Here is a 13,378-nt window from a genome sequence, read left to right on the forward strand (position 1 = left end):
ATGTGGTCATCTGCACCAGCAGATAAGGTCTGTGACCTACATGGGGTGAGGGAGACCAGGCCATGGGTCTCCAGTCTCTTCCCCAGACACCAGATCGTAGGTCCTGCTGTAGACAGGTCAAATACCTTCTGTGCACAGAGGGCCATCACAGATTAGAGATCAACACTTCTGAAGCATGGGGCAAACAGCTTAAAGTATTGACCGGGGGCTACTTAAGAGAGTCAGCAGGAAGCATTTGGCTCAGGGTCTGGATTCAGTTTAGCCTGAGCCACAACTGTGCCCATAGCTCACTTCCCAGCAGCTCCCCTGGGAGCCCACTGGAACAGCTCGGGATTAGCCAAGTCCTCTCCACAGAGGGATAACTGCTGTATCAAGAGGCTTGCCAGCTCCGAGGTGTCAGGTACAAACTGACTGCTTGCTGCTACACAGGAATCAGTCTCCTGGAGACTCATAGGTCACCTCCAGGCTCTAAAGTGTTTTTAACAACTCGCATCATGTCCTCCAGATGAGGCGTTAAACCAGGCTTCCCGGAGGGCATCCAAGTAGAAGTTTAAGGCTGCACAGCACTTTTTCAAAGGCAAAAAGGGATGCAGCAGCACTGGAGCAGAGTCAGGGGCACCACCTCACTCTCTCCATCACTAACTGTGCATGAACTGCTGCTGAACACCATGGGAGGCACAGCTCCCTCCTTTGTCCCTGAGCACAGCAGACTCATGGGACATCCTCAGAAGACATGGTCCTCATCTCACTCACAGGTTGTTTTATCTGCCTTAGCATTGCACAGGGACATTTGAGAAACACAAGTCTCCCTTAGCTGAACACTGCTGTGTCTGGATAAAGGCTATCTGAATAAGCCAGAAATTTCCACTGCAGGAGATGCAATTTCATTCCTGAGGAAATATGGTGGATCTGTGAGCAATGGGTATTATTCAAGCACTTAAAACAGACCCCCCCAAAGCAAAAGGAAGACTGTAGGTGGCATTCATTCAGCAGGCAGTATTAGTACCTGCCCCTCCTCCACTGCCTGGCTGCATGGAGCCAGAGCAAATAACAGCAATAACCCAATGCTGTAAGCCCTGGAAGAAAGCAGACATCTGTTGCCCATCAGATATGACACCTTGGTGACCAGGCAGCTCAGTAAGTATGAAAGTGATTACTTATACCTTGACAGCACGGCCACGACACATAAATGGGAAGCTTTGTACAGCAGACTTGCAAGGAAAGACCCATGAACAGCAGGACAAGTCACCATTTCAGCTGTGAGAATATGTCCAGGTTGCTCCTGTTGTTGCTGAGAGACACTCACTGCAAAACAGCTGTGGGTTGATGAAGAGCATATGGACCATCTCAGGTAGCCTTGATTTCACCTGGGTGCCATTAATCAGCATCTGCTGCAGTGCTGGGGGCATCCCAACCTCCCACCCCTGACAGGAACTGCACATAACATCACTGGAGATGGCTGTAGCTTCAGCATCAAATCACTAATGCCAAGACACGCATTACCTTGGCCTGCTCAACTACCTACTAGTTTGACCTATCTTCAAGAGCATAGTTAACCCTTTCTTTCCCCCTTTCACCCCTCATTTCCAGTCTTTGGGCACTATAAATACTTTTGGAAAACAGGTAGACTGAAATAAACACTGGAATTGCAAGTCTTCAAGTTAAAAAACCCCAGACTAAAAGCCTGATCCAGCAACATCTATATTGTTCTGCAAAAAACCCTGGTCTACCTTAAACAAAGGCTCAAATCCCTCTGAAATCAGTCTGGAATGACGCACAAATAAGACAAGTTTCACATCTCATTTGTCTTCTTCCAGTCTCCTTTCAGGAGGAGACAGATGTAAAACAAGCCCTGGAATTTCAGCCAAGCCCTTGTTCTTTTGGAGACACAGCAACAGGGATTTAGATCCTCACTGTGTCCTCCAGAAAGGGAGGCCTTTGACCAGCACCTTCTGGCAGATGGCATCACCCTCACAACCGATTCTGCCCTTGCTGAGGCTGGACCACAAAGGCAGGGTGTAGAGGGAAACCTCCAGTCCCAGATCCCTTTTCTTGGTGTCAGCTCAGAGCCAGCAAATTAAATGTAGAGGACACAAGGAGATGTGTACTAGAGATACACATGTGGAAATCCAGCTTGTGGTCCAGCAAAGCCTGAATTATGGGTTGCTGACACGACCCCTGGATCACACAATATTGATGCTCAAGCATCTGTAACCAATTGAGATAACAGAGGTTTTTCTCCACCCTCTTATAGCAAAGTTCCTCAACCTCCAGGTTCTGTCTTCATCCTGCATTCTCATCATCCTACCCTAATCCCTGCAAATCTTTACCTGTGTTTCTCCAGGTCCTTCTCCAGCTAATTGCCTATAAAGATTCAGACCATGAACTGCAACTCAAAGCTCTTCACAGGCATTAGGGGAGTATTAAATGGGAAATTCTAAAACTAAATTATATAGCTTCCCACTGCAAATGTTTTTTAAGAATATATATCTGCTTTTAATTAAAAAGGAAAATAGAAAAGCCCCGCAGTTGACTACGAGCTCCTTCCTACCTACCACATACACAGGCTCTGCCCAACTCCTCACTGGGAATAGAGCAACAGAACAGGAACCGGTGCCTTTACACCAATGGGCTCCAGCAGAGGATCTGGCCCTGCTGATGCCTGCACAAGCTTGAAAAATTAGAGCAGAAGATCCCCCTTCTCTCCCCTTCCAGGCAGCTCAGGTTCCTGTCGAGCATCTCACACCTCTCTGCCGGGAACATGTGATTTATTTGGCAGCTGGGCTTTCCCTCCCAGGGAGCTTCCTAATAGATCTGTGAATGCAAAGGTTACATGGAGGCAGCTCCAAGAATGAAGTCATTGGCTTTGCTCTGAGACCAGGAGATTTTAGCCAAGCCTGATGGTTTCAATAAAACAAAGCTCATGAGCTTGCTGTTTGCCCAAACAGGATGAGCTTTCCCACCTCAGCACCAGGCGAGGATTTGGATGGGAGACAGCAGCCCCTGCATAGCCTGACAGGGTGACAATGAACTGCCTTGTAGTGACAAGCGAGGCACTTTCCCTAAGCTGTCTGCAATTGTGTGTCAGGTCTTGATTACTCAGAGGATTTAAGGTGCCAAAGCAGCACTAAACCTTCCTGCAGGCAGCTCAGTCCCTCTCCTGCCCAAACCCTGGCACTCGGCATCACCAGCAGCAGCCCTGCTCGCCTGCACTGGAGGCTAGCACAAGGGTGGAGCAACATCAAGTGGTCCTTGGAGTTACCCCTCTCTCTGCATCCATCTCACCAGCACTCAAGCTTTGAACATGTGGCCTTAGAGAAGAAACACCCCAAAATGCTCAATATCAGCCAAGCTTACTGATTGCCTGTCATTACAGTGGTTCATAGAGACTGATGAGCAATGAGAATAATCACACAAGAGTTATGCTAAAGAAAAAAGGCATATAGAATACACTGCCATTTAATAGATATATGTGTAGATGAGAACAGCAGTGTACACAAAGTGATGCAGTACGTTGTCTCTTTGACCTTCTCACCAACTCGCTGCCTGCTAATCCATCTCTCAAGATTTACTCCCAAATCCCAATCCTTCAAACCATCTCCAGCAGAACCTGCTGGAGGCTGGGGCAAAAAAACCCCCAACATAGAACATTCCTCTGTCTCAGAAAAAGACACATCCATAGCCAGAACTACACCGGCTTGAGGGTCCTCACAGGCAATTTTCAAGCCAGGTCTTTTTTCATCTTCATTGAGCATTTGCTTTTAATTTTGGAAGGTTCTGAGCAAATGCACTTTACATTCTTTGTATCTGTATATAACCACACGCTGTTCAAGTAACTTAGGCCAGATCCACAGCCCAGTGAAGTTCGTGTGACTACTTCCAGCAACTTCAAGCAGAGATCAGAATCACAGACCTGATTAAATAGTTAAAACCCCAACCTCATAATGTTTTTGTGAACGAAAGCGGCTGCCTGCGACTCACGAGCACTGGGAAAACCACAGGGCATTTGGGGAAAGTTTGCAGTTCCCAAAAGCTGCATGCAAGACAGCACAAATCAGTGCTCACCCCAAATCTTACAGCCTGTTACCCATTGCTTCCTAATTTAAAGGAGCACAGAAAGAAGAGTGATACTGCAGGACTCCAGTGACCAGTCGCAGACTGTGTAAAACTGAATTGCAACCACCAAACACTCACAGAGGACTTGTCACACCCCACCCAGCAATAGCAGCTCCCCAGCCAGTGCCTGAAGAATGATGACAACTCAAACCCCTGAGTCAGAAGTGGTTCCTGAACAATCCAGAGGCAGAAACTGCACAGGAGCTCCTTCCACCAGCTGCAGCAATGCCCAGACCCCTAAAGGTCCATAATTTGCTGCTGCCATTTATAAACCTCAGGGTCACCCATGCCACAGCACGAGGATGCCCTTCACACCTTCTGATTTCTCTCACAAGGTTTCCACAGAAGTAACAAATGTCCCAGTCTTCACCAGTTTGGAAGGTGGGAAAACCTTTAACATGATGTATGTATGCAGGGGAAGGGCATGAATATCTACAGGATATAGGATTGGCTCCCAGCCAGTCAAAAAAAAAGGAAGAAAATCAGTATTTGTATGAGCCATGATTTAATTTCAACCCAAGAGCTGCAGAACAAAGGATCCTTTCAAAGGGAAAACACCAAGACTGAAAAATGCCAGACCAGAATTTCTCCACCAGAGAAACCTAAGTTTTGATCACATTCAGTATGACCCATCCTTTAGATGACCCCATAACATGGATTGTAGGTCCGCACTGTTTGAGCCTCCAAGGGGCTCTCCAAACTATCTCAGCTGAGCTTCAGCACTCAGTTATGAAGCCTGAAGTATACTCCAGCTTTTGACAATGATCTTTAGAAGACACATGAATATTTTTTCTACAGCTCTCTCATTTCTGAGGGTACTTGCTGAGCTCTGAGAGGCACTATAAGGAACACTCAGTAACAAACCTGAAAACCAGCACTGCATTATGCCTGTAAAGCATGCCTCAGTTTCCCTGACTGCAACAGCAATGCTGCAACAAAGACAACAAATACCTGCAATAATTACTGTGCCTGGAGTGATTTTTTTCCTCCCATTACATTCAAAGACAAACCATAACCATCAAATCCAATTCATGCATCAGGAAACAATTCAGTATTTCATATACAAAAACAGGGTTCTAGAAGCTTCTCATAACCCAAACAGGTCACTGCTCCCCTGCAAGGACACACCACAGCTCAGAGTGGAGGGGACACCTCCTAAGGTAGCTAACAATTTGAAACCCTTCATAAAATGCCCTGTAGAAACACAAACTGAAGAGAAGCTCATGTTCCCTGGGTGTGCTACAGCAACAAGAAGCAAGCTTTGGCAAGCACAATGAGACAGAAACCTGCCCAGACATTACCTTGGCTTCTGTGTGCTGTTCTAAGAGAGAATATCCATCTTCTGCAGGTTCCCCACCATGCAACTCCAGAGATTGGGTGCCCCTACTCCCAGCTTTGGTAGCTCTGAGCTCCTCATGAAAACAGGCCAGGCTCCTGCAGCCCCTATTTAAGCAGTCTGCCCCACATCCAGCTGGGCTGCATGAGGGTGTGATTACAACACAGCTGGCTTCAGCCATTGCTAGTGCTGCTCCATGGGAATCTTAGCTTTGACGCTCACCAGTAAACCAGAGAGAGGAAAAAAAGGGGGAATGAGAGGCTGGAATTTTAAGTTACACCGAGTTGAACAAGTGTCAGACAAGTTTAGGGACAAGGTGGATTAACCCCTGCCAAGCCCTGCAGAAATTCCCACTGGGCTTCATGGGGCAGCTGGCTGCAGTGACTTGACTTGCCTTGGGTTATACAGGCAGTCAGAACCTTTAATAAATGGATTAATAAGGATTTAGTCTCAATTAAATCAAACCAAGCTATTTCAAAGAGGAATAAGGGCCTGGTTTCCCTGCAAATCAAACTAATTGGTTTAAATCTCACACCCTCAGTCGAGCAGGTGCAGTAGCATCTAGAAAATGCCACAGTTTCTATCAGAAAGGCGAGATCCTTTCTTTCAGACCTGGTTGGTAGAGCTGCGGGAAGCAGACAAACGTTTGGGGACAAAAGCTTTTCTGTTGTGCCCCAAATCTGAACCAGAAGCAGTTTGTACATTCTATGCTCTTGGGACTTGCTGGCAATGCTAACAAGGCTTGCACAGAAATTATGGGGGGTAATAAATATTTTGCATGCCACATGCCTCTAGCAAGTGGATAGAGTTTCATTCAGAGTGAGATGTTTCTTTGGACAAATGGAATTATCGATACAATACACGTGAATTCCTTGGCTTTTAAAATATTCTCCCCAAACTTCAGGAAAAGAATAGAACAGAAAACTTGTCTGTCATATCAGTAGTTTTGTTTTTCCAGGGCAATTGAATCTCTTCTCTCATAAAACCTAATGACTACGTTTGCTTGGTTTAATTTAACAATGCAGACTTTCAGCTTTGGGCTGGAGACATTAAACCTTGAGGAGCGCTTGCCCACCATGGTTTGAATGAGTTCTAAACAAAACCTGAAGCAGTAAACTCAGTTTTGATCCTTCTGACCTCTGTTCTTGATCCCTTCCTACCTCAGGGTTTTGTGGCAGGAGCTTTTTACCTCCCGAGAGGCACAAATACTCCTCTTAGGTGATACTTCAGTACCGTTAGTTATCATATTTGCTTTGAAATAGCTGCAATGAGTGACTGTTCAGCTCCCAAGCCCAACACTCCCTGGTGCTCACACAGACCTCTTTGAAGTGTTGCTTTCGCCACATTATGCTTCCTTTAACTGTGTAAAGCCCCCAGGAACAGAGCAAAGATCCATTATTTATCTATGAGGGAAACCAGGCTTTCATAGAACATACTGTATGAGGCTGAAAAAACCCCCATCTTCTGAGTTATCCTGGTCTATAAAATAAAATGATCTGTAAACTTTAGACTCAATATCTAAACAGGGTTTGAGTGAACTGAACCCTTTCTGTTCAGTGGGTTTTGTGGCCGTTTCAAGAGCCTGCGGGAGAGCTTGTCCACACCATCCCATTAGTGACAGCTGGGGTTAGGTTTGGTTCTTAATTACATGGCACTAATCAGCCTTTGGAGGGTGTTCTGTTTCTAATAAGGCACACCAGAGAGCTCATGCACTTGATTGAGAGTGGCCTGTTACAGGCAGTGGGGATGGTGGTGCAGGGAGATGCTGAGATCTCAGAGCCAGCAGGGCTCAGGGGAGGTGGAACATCAGCATCCGGGGCAGGATGAGGGACTCAGGTCAGGGCTGGGCAACCAAACCTTTCTGGCCCCCTGTATCCATCAGCATCCTGATGGAGAAAAGAAGGCTCCTTAAGGGGAGACCTTAGAGCAGCTCCAGTGCCTAAAGGGGCTACAAGAAACCTGGAGAGGGGCTTTGGACAAGGGCCTGCAGGGACAGGACAAGGGGAATGGCTTTAACCTGCCAGAGGGGAGACTGAGATGAGCTCTTAGGCAGAAGCTCTTCCCTGTGAGGGTGCTGAGGCGCTGGCACAGGGTGCCCAGAGAAGCTGTGGCTGCCCCATCCCTGGCAGTGTTCAAGGCCAGGTTGGACACAGGGGCTTGGAGCAAGCTGCTCCAGTGGAAGGTGTCCCTGCCCGTGGCAGGGGGTTGGAACTGGATGAGCTTTAAGGTCCCTTCCAACCAAAACCAATCTGGGATTCTACAATCCTGAGAACAAGCCTCGAGCTTTTCTCCCCGTGCACATCACTTGATCACAGAAAAACATCCGTTGCCATATTATGAATGACTACGTTGAAACCAGAGTTTCAGAAATGTGTGAGCTATAACCTACCCAGTGCAACCTCCGGCTGCCTCCTTGATTTTCACTAGTGCCTCTCTTAAATCTGCGGGATGGGTGTAAAAAAGAGCTACCCATTTTCACAGCATCGGCTGCCCAGTGTACACTGACACTGCTCTACCGATTCTAGCAGGGCTCCACTTGTTTGCATCACCTGAGGAGCTGACCTCGGGCAGCAGGCAACAGCCTCCATTTACCAGGTGAACGCATCTCATTTTGGCAAGCAACCGCCACACACCAGTTAACAGCCTTTTCTATGCACAGCCTGGTGCTGACTGCAATCATCAGAGAAGATAATGTCATACATTAGGGCCTGAACCTCACTGTGACACCTTTATGCAGTTAAAAAGCCTGTTCTATATATACACCCAAATAAAAATGTATATTGTAAAGCAATGAGGGGGGCTAATCTCATTACAACCTCTTCAAAATGCAGTGTGCGAGCAATAAAAAAGAGACACAATAATTCTGTGGATGCTGATTTCTATGCAGTGAAAGGGCACTATCAGAGGAGCACATTATGGGCAGGACATCAGCTGAACTGCTCTCACATCCTCCCTGTTTGGCTCTGCAATTTCTTGCTCTATGACACTGATTCCAGAGGACACCGTGGGAGAGATATAGGGTCTGTATCTGGTACAGGGTGGCAAAATGTTTGTGATGGAGTAGCTGTGTACACTAACACATTCCCTTGTCGTTATGAAGTGCAGCAGAGCAGATAAAACCATTAGATATTTGAAAATTGGTTAATGCTAGGATGCAATGATTTGGGCATTTGTAATGCTGCTTTAAATTGGATCAATATTTTCCAGTTCAGTTTACTGTAGGCTTTTAAGCCTACTACTGCACTGGAGCTCCACGCTCTGAGCAGCAGGTATGGAGCAGACGTAGGAAGGCTTTCTGCTGGGATACGACCAGTTGTGCTTCAGGAAGTGCGTCAGCTCCTGCGGACTCGGTAGGCACCATCTCTTTTGTTCAAGAGAGCTTAATTGCCATCCAGGACATCTGGGACAACCTCTCAGGGGCTTGTGCTGACAGAACGTTAACTGACACACAAAAGCTCTGGGATCTCATGACATGACCCATCACTTGAGTAAAGACAAGTTACCTGTATCACATAGGATGAATTCATCGAGGAGCCAAATCATTAGCATAGAAAGGTCATCTACTTGTCTGTCATTATCATGTGAGGCAGATAGTCTATAATGTGTGCAGGAGCTCCCCATGGAGCAGCAATCAGCCCCTCAGTACACTATTTCATTGTCCTTTTTAAAGCTGGGAAAGAGCTTTCTCATTGAAATCTGCAGCTCTAAACACCTGAAAGGAAATGTATAAATCCTGGCTTCTTCTGTCTTCTGTACAGAAGCATGAATACCCTGGGATAAAACATGTTCCTTGCACGAGTATTACTGATCTCAACTAGACAGAGTCAAACCCAAGGGTTTAAAACGTTCTCTGCATTGCTTGTGGTGGAATAAGATTTCCATTTTAAATAGTAGCCCACAACTGAAACAAAACTCATTGTATTTTCCTCCCTGGTTATACCAAGAGCCGTGACACATAGTTTAACCATGTAGATGTCTACCAACAAATGCCAGTACTCTGATTCCCCTGGCTGTATCTCCCAGGAGGTCAGGTAAACCTTGCCAAGGAAGCACAAGCTGGACAATGCTTTTCACCTCATCAGCCCACTGCTGAGTCTGCAAATAGCATCAAGGAAATACCCCAAAAGGAACATATTTTTGAACTGGACAAAAAAATCATTTTACTCCATTAATGGTGAGTGTATGGTGTAATTTATGTCATTCTATTGTGAGCTTGGATATAATCCCATTTGGCGCTTGAAAAATAACCAGCCCAGCTATGAACAGTATCTTATTGTGACTTGGGCTTTTCAGGTTCTCCGCTCTTTTCCATAGTGCTTGTTTTCCAGTGCTGCTCGAAACACAAGCTGCTGTCACCTCCTTCACCAGGTGCTTCTCTCTAGGGTGGCCCCTGGTTTGTGGTCCAGAACACCTCTGTCCATAGAGTCACCCTGTACATTAAGTCTGTAGCTGCCTCTCTGCAGCTGAGAGCAGAAAATCAGGGTAAATTGTATGTGGACAAGTAAGTCTTGAGTATGTCCTTGAAACGCTGTCTTGGGCAGCGCTGCTTCTCCTTGCATGCCACTTCACTGCGCATGGGCTGCTTGGGCTTTCATGTATCACTCACCTGAACGATGGAGCGATCACACGATAATAAAGTTGCATTCTTCAGCTGGTCTGAGGGTCAGCTTGAAAACTTGACCCTAAACATCAATGATGCATGTCTATAGTGGTAGTATTTCACAGACCTTGGAGGCTTTATAGTGCATCCTCTCAGAAGCAAACCATCCTGCCTGCCTTTGTCATAACCTTGCCAGCAAACAGATCTATAGCACCTTGTATTATTTCATTTCAGAGGTTCCCATTCACAAAAGAGGCACTGAAAATCCATAACAATTGAAATATAGCAGGATTTGAACCAAGGTCACACTAGCTTGAGAGATGACCTGCCGTGTTCAACATTAACCTCACCCAGTGCATGTGCTGCTTGGTTTACAAGTGATGCTCTGAGCCCCTGATCTTCAGAGTAATACAACGAAAAATGCTTGCAGGAAAGGGTGGAAGGGTGGATATGAATGGCTGAAGGAAGCTGTATGATCATTTCATGTCTCCTTATGCATAAAACAGGCCAGCAAACATCACTCTGAAACTCCTCTGGTGAGATCATAGGTATTTCTCTGAACTCAGTTTACCTCTGAGAAGAGTCAGGACAAAATCCAGGAGAAAAACCATTCTATTGACCTCAATAAGGCCGAATTTCCAAGGTGCCCTGGGTTAGAACAAAGAAAAATCTATGTTATTCTGTGTTACAAGCGTGACTGCATCCCTGCCGCCTGCCCAGTTGGTTGTGTGAGCTCCATTAATATGCTACCGGTGTTTTACGCACAGAAAAGGTGACCTATTGCTTTACCTGTTAATAGATCTTTTACCCAGGAATGCTTCTATAACCCAGCTAAAATGTTACCCAGGTTTCTCTGTTCAGACTTGCACCAGTTGACCTCAGAGTGTTATTTTTCAAAGGGGTTTGCAAACCTATTGCAGAACAGCTCTATGTTGTACTTCTATCAGTTCTGTCCTAATTGACATCGACTCAAATACATACTCTGATGCCGGGGGAGGCTATGCACCAGGCTGGCTCTGTGCAGAGAAACTGGTTCCAGTTTTGCTGTGGTCAAGTTCCTGGTTAAAAGACAGAGGGGTTTGTAAAATGCACAAAGGCAGCACGGAGGGATGCGGGAGGGACTGTGAGGCATCAGCTGGAGATACCCATGCTTAAGGGGAATGAGGGTGATTGGGTTCCATGGTGTATTAGATGGCTTCAAAGGACAAAGCTAATACTGCTTGCAAGTGGTTTAGAATGCAAGTTCATAAAAATGGAAATTTTCTGCAGGAATGTGTCCACTTTGACAAGGGGGAGTCTGAAATTAAAACCTTGGTGGCAGCAAACCCTTCCAGCCTGACATCACTGCACCAGAGCACTCGGAGTGAGAGTCCAAATTATTTGTTGGCTTCACAACCACAGCATGTTAATTTTTACCACTGAAGACAATGTGCAGCCATTTAGACCCCTTAAAACAGGAGCTTTGATAGACCTCATCCCCTTTCTAATACTCTACCTAGAACCTAAGTCTGTGTTAATATTTTTAATTTCAAATCTTTGGATGCAGTTCCTCATTCCAGCGCTGTCTGGTCAATCCTGTGCCCTGAAAACCACACTGACCATCCAGATGGGTGCTGCTGGTGCTGGGCTTTAACTTGAAACCATGGTCAAACCAAGTGCTTGCAGGGTACCAGTGTGTGAGCAGGGGCTGATGCTGATGGCCCTGTGACACCAACAGCAGCAGCCGTATGGTACCTGCATCACCTCGAGTACCCCATGTCTTGAGCAGGGCTCACAAATCCTAGCAAATGCACCAGTGTGCTGGCTTGCATCTTTCCCATTCCTTCTGTATTAACAAAAGGTTGGGGGGGGGAAAGAAGCCCAAGTAATGGATTTTTTTTCTGCTTCATTTTTCTCCCACCTTCCCTGCCCCCTGTAATCTGATTTTTTACACCTCATTTATGTGTTTTTATTCAGCTCGTCTTTGTGTTTTCTGCTTTTTTTTTTTTCACACCTTTGGATCAGCTCTCTCCCCATGTCTAGCACCTGTGATTATATCCTTCAGCTTCACAATGCAGACTTGCAGAGCAGCATTTAATAACAGGGAGGATTTGACTGACTGGAGCTTTGATAATGGTGGTGGGAAAGGCACAATCAACACTGCCTTTTCAACAGTATACTTTGCACAGAAAGCATTCGACAGTGTCACAATCTGATAAAAAGAATTCCCAGATTCCACCCATAATTATACCTTCTCTCCTTTACCTATCCACCTGCTTTTCATAACGAAGCTATTGTGGGTGACACCAGTCTCCAGGGAGGTGGGGGTGGTGGGACACAAACCTGCAGAGAGACAGAGAGGAGAAAAGAAGTTCAGTTCTCCATGATACTGCCTTGGCCTCTCTGCCTGCTCACACTCCCGAGTGTCTTTGCTCTTTGTGCTCAGCCATGGGCAGGCTCCTCTGTCTGTGACTGGGTGAGGGTTGAGGGTGGAAAAACATCGCCCAACTGGTGGCACTGCTGTAAGCCATTGGGAAAGGAGAGCCTGGAGGGTTTCCATGAAGCCAGAAACTCAGGAGAACTTCAGAGGTTGAATGGTGGTCAATCAGCAGCTCCACTCAGTCCTGGCTGGGAGGAGGAGAAGGGACTGTGGGTGTCCAGCTCTTGCTATAAACAAGGTGTGTGTGTGAACCCTGCTGCCTTCAGGGCTCTGAAAATGCACCCCAACCCCTTCCAAAATGCAGATGGCCATGAGAGGTGAAGGCCACGGCACTAAAGCAGTGCATGGTGCTTCCCAGCTCTGGCTGGACTTCAGGTTAGTCCTATACCTCCACACAGGTTTAAGTGCTCCAAAACAGTTTATAAACATGGGATGGACTGTCCAAAGCTCTCCAGAGGTGCCTGTGCCCACCCTTGGCAGCAAGACATCAAAGCATATTCAATGCCCTCAACACCACCAAGACCTCAGGGCATCCAACTGCTTTTGGAAACACAGGTAGGTAAAAGGAGGAGACATGGGGGTGACCCCAACCCTCACTCCTCCAGTACAGTGCAACAACAGAAGCTGAGACACCCCCCCCCTTGGTATTCTGATTTGAGTTTGGGGTGCTGGTGCGGACAATGAGGGATCAAGGTGCTCTCAGCCCTGCTGCAGGTAGTGACAGGCTCTCAAGCCAACTGCTCTGCTTTTTTGCTGCTCAGTCTCCACGCTTTGACTCACTGAATTTCCAGTAAGCCGGGATGTTGCATCCATCAACGCTGGCAAAGGACCAGCATCCTGAAATGGTTTTCGAGAGGCGTTCTTGGGAAGAGATTCAAGTAACAGCTGTCCTGGCCTCTGAGGACAG

This window comes from Psittacula echo (assembly GCF_963264785.1).
Source record: "Psittacula echo genome assembly, chromosome: 15".
Taxonomy (NCBI): domain Eukaryota; kingdom Metazoa; phylum Chordata; class Aves; order Psittaciformes; family Psittacidae; genus Psittacula; species Psittacula echo.